Source organism: Macrotis lagotis, chromosome 3, assembly GCF_037893015.1.
Source record: "Macrotis lagotis isolate mMagLag1 chromosome 3, bilby.v1.9.chrom.fasta, whole genome shotgun sequence".
Lineage (NCBI taxonomy): Eukaryota > Metazoa > Chordata > Mammalia > Peramelemorphia > Peramelidae > Macrotis > Macrotis lagotis.
This window is the reverse complement of record NC_133660.1, coordinates 255,529,063-255,533,939: the sequence shown is the minus strand read 5'-3', so window position 1 is coordinate 255,533,939 and position 4,877 is coordinate 255,529,063.

Here is a 4,877-nt window from a genome sequence, read left to right as displayed (position 1 = left end):
CCTCACATGCACTGTGTACTCAGTGCTAAGACTACAAATTTCAGGAAAGATATCTGCTGCATTGGTAGAGTTTCCTTAATTGGAAGTTCCCTGTACCATTGAAATCATTGGTCAAGTTTCTCTCCCTATTCCTTTATAAGAAAAGTTGGTGGACCAGTCATATTGTAAGATGGGCATCATGGGGGTGAAAAAGCTCAAATATTCACACCAGTGAGATGGAAGATCCAATGAAATATTAAAGTAATTTGTACTGTTAAGTGTTTATTTTATGAAATTGCAGATATCTGAAAATGATTAATGTTATATGTTTATGATAGAGTATACCAATAATCCCTGCTTCTTGGGGAGTTGGGGCTGCTTGAGTTTGAGAGTTCTGCATTGTAGTATGTTACACCAATTAGATGTTTATATCAAGTACAGAACCAATATGGTAATCCCTAGGAACAGGGAGCCTTCAGATTGGAAGGGAAGGAAGGAAGGAAGGAAGGAAGGAAGGAAAGAAGAAAAAAATGGATGTTTCCCAGAGGCAGCTAATAATAATAGCTTGCACTTATATAGCATTCTTAAGGTTCACAAAGCATTTAAAAATATTTCATTTTATCCTAACAGGTGTTATTATTATTTCTACTTTACAGATAGGGAAACTGAGGCAGACAGAGGTTAAGTACCCAGAGTTACACAGATACTAAGTATTTGAAGCCATATTTGAATACATATTCTCATACGTTCAGTTTTAATGATATATTTACTAAGTCACCTGGATAGGTATACTCAGTTAATCCAAACACCTCATTTGTCAGCTGTCTTTGATAATCAGGAGTTTGCTCTAACACTCATACCTACTTTTGAATGCAGTTAAATTTGGTCTGACTTCAAAGTTTCCTATGACTTGCCTAGGAATCTTATGCCACAATTAGTTATTTTAAAAAGTTCAATATTGTATCAATATACTTTTAAGTATAAATTTTTCCTTTATTTCTAAATGAATTTTGAATAATGCTGGTGATTTCTGTTAAAATGATGGGCCTGAGGGGAAAAAATGGGATTTCTTAAAATGGCAAATAATGACTACCATATATAATCCTTTGGAAGTAAACAAAATTATTTTTTTCTCCCAACTCTGTGAAGTAATTGGCACAAGAATGATTAAGAGAAATTGTGATGTGTTTGAGCTCCCATGTTGTTTGTCTATGTCAAAGACAGAACTTTAACCCAGGACTTCTGGCTCTCGAGTTTAGGGTTCTTTCTCCTACAAATATTGTTGTCTTCCCATTTGGCCCCATAAGATGTTTCTTGAAAATTTGTAGTGACTTTTACCTGATTCTCTGAATTGTATTGAAGGGTTTAATGGGGGCAGCTAGGTGGTGCAGTGGATAAGCATCGGCCCTGGAGTCAGAAGTAGCTGGGTTCAAATCCGGTCTCAAACACTTAATAATTACCTAGCTGTGTGGCCTTGGGCAAGCCACTTAACCACATTGCCTTGCAAACACCTTAAAAAAAATAAAGGTTTTAATGACTTGTAATGAGAAGAGATAGGAGAAGTGGATACCAAGGCCAAATCTTCCAGGGCTTGGAATACAACCAGAAATAAATCACTTTACCTCTCTGGTTCTCAGTTTTCTTCTCCACAAAATAAGGGGATTTCCAGAAAGGCTAATGATCATTGTTGGAAGGATTGTGGGAAATCTTGGATACTATTACACTGTTGGTGGAGCTGTGAACTCATCCAACCTTTCTGGAGAGAAATTTGGAACTACACCCAAAGGGCAACAAAAAAGTGCATACCCTTTGACCCAGCAATACCGCTACTGGATCTATATCCTGAAGAGATGAAGAAAAAGGGTAAAAACATCACTTGTACAAAAATATTTATAGCAGCCCTGTTTGTGGTGGCAAAGAATTGGAAATCAAGTAAATGTCCTTCAATTGGGGAATGGCTTAGCAAACTGGGGTATATGTATGTCATGAAACACTATTGTTCTATTAGAAACCAAGAGGGATGAGATTTCAGGGAAGCCTGGAGGGATTTGCATGAACTGATGTTGAATGAGATGAGCAGAACCAGAAAAACACTGTACACCCTAACAGCAACATGGGAGTGATGATCAAACTTGAAGGACTTGCTCATTCCATCAGTGCAACAATTGGGAACAATTTTGGGCTGTCTGCAAAGGAGAGTGCCATCTGTATCCAGATAAGGAGCTGTGGAGTTTGAAGAAAGTACAAGGACTATCCCCTTTAATTTGGAAAAAAACAGATATCTTATTGTCTGATTTTGTTACCTCTGAAAATTCTGTTCTCCTTAAGGATATGATTTCTCTCTCATCACACCCAATTTGGATCAAGGTACAACATGAAAACAAAGTAAAGATTGACAGATTGCTTTCTGGGGGGGGGAGTAATATTGGAGGGAAAATTGTGAAACTCAAATAATATCTTTAATAAAAATAAATAAAAAACAAAACAAGGGGATTATATGAGATAAATTCTAAAGTCATTACAAATTCAATTAAATGACTTGTTTTCACAGAAACACAAAATTGCACAATGAAAACATAATAAGGGACTTTAGAGATTACCTATTCTACCTCATATATGAGTACCTACCTTCACACCCAAACACACATATATGTGTATATTGTGCATACACACAAACATACATATATGTATATACACATATTTATGTATGTTTTGGTAGTTGTCCTTTGTGACTGAGGAGAGGACACACACACACACATATATGATGACATTAATAAATATATGAGATGACAAATATATATAATGACATGAATGCTATATATTATATATTAGATGACATAACTATATGATGACATATATATGACATAATATGAGATGACATATATAATGACATAATTGTATATATAATGACATAAATGTTATATATTATGACATAAATATATATGAAATGACATAAATATATATGATGACATAAATTTATATATAATGACAAATGAGATGACATAAATATATGACATAAATGTATATATGATGACATAAATATATGATGTCATAATATATATGATGACATAAATATATCTCTATCTCTCTCTCTATCTCTCTCTCTATCTCTCTCTCTCTTTATCTCTCTATCATCTCTATCATCTCATCTAATCTATATCTATATATCTATAGATGACATGACCTGCCCATTATGTTTATTATAGTGAGGAGAATGTTTTGCAAAGAAATCCTTCTCACTTCCTTTTCCAGAGCTTATCACCCCTTGACCTGATTTGAAAGAAAACATACATTTTAACACACATTTTAGTGATGTCTGGATGCTGTGGGTATGGTTCCCTACCATGGAGCCCTCCCAGGACTCTTCAACAATGTGGGCAAAGCACAAGTATAGGGTTTTCTGGTCACAAATCGGTGGCAACACATAATATCCAAGCCTGTCTCTCCTTGGATTAATCATCAGAACCTACACTCCCCCATATCCAAAGACTTTGGTTTCCTGGAAGCTGTTCAGTGGGTAATGGGAATAATGGAACTACAATTTTTTCTGATTGTCTCTTTAAATTTCACAAAATACTTTGCAGATAATATCTCATTTTATCCTTAGAACAACCCTGGAAAATGGTTGATATTATTACCCCCATTTTACAGATAATGAAACTAAGGCAGACAGAGGGTAGGTGGTTTATCTTGGGTCAGCCAGATTTGGACAACTTTGTTAGAATTTTAGGCTTTTTTGGTAACTATCATAATCACATCATGAACTGCTGTCCTGTCCTCTCATTTTGTACTTATGAAATTGAGTTTTTGATCCATATAGGACTTTAAATTTATTTCTATTGCATTTCATCCTATTTGATATGACCCAGAATTCTTTCTAGCTTTTTATCTTTTTGAATACCAAATTTTCCATTTAGTATGTTAGCTATCTGTTCCAGTTTAATTTCTTCTGAAAACTTAATGAGCAGTCCCCCTATAAATTCATCTAAGTCATTGATGAAAGCATTAAATAATATGGGGCCAACCTCAGGTCTTTAGATTTCAATAAAGATGACATGGAACTTGATCCCTACTCTTTGGTTCTAGCCCACGGAGGATCTTATTCACAGAGAACTGTAGGAGTGGGGGGGGTGCCTTTGGAATTTGTCTAGTATTACCCTCCTCATTTTGTAGATGAAGAAATTGAGGACCTTAGAGATTAAGGATTTACCCAGTGTCATGAAGGTTGCAGAACTGGGGTTCAGATATCTTCCCTCTGATTCTAAATATAGCAGCTTTCCAATACCACATGCTATATTTCCTCCTATAACTTTTGATCCTTTATAATTCTTTTTTAGCTGTATTGTAACTTCATTTGATTTTCAAAGCAACCCAATTGGGCAGGTAGAACAAAGCATCTGAGGTTTAGAAAAAAAATACTAAGGGTTGGAACCAACATTTAAACCTAAGTATTCTGACTCCCTAATTGATGCAATTTAACAAAGATGTGTTAGATTGTATAAAACTCCATATTAACCCTGAGAGAGGATATAAAAATTAATTATCTTTGCTCCCTACGCTGATTGGGATTTCAGTCTAGACAGTACCTGTAAGACATAAATCATTAGTTAGAATAAAAGTGTAAAAAATATAAATGGTTCTTTGTGAAGACTGAGGAGGAAAAGTTTTTTTTTAAAGAAGTTATATTTGATCTGTCTTGAAGACTGGACAAAATGTCTTTAAACAAAATTAATGCCTTTTGTTTTTGTACCATAGGCAGTTCCTTCTATTCTCTTACTTTATTCTCCATAAAACCATTCCATGACCTCCCCCCAAAAAACAATTAAGCCAAATCAACCAGGTCAGACATTCCTTCACATCTCTATATTCTACCTCTATAACTAGAGGTAGGAGATGTG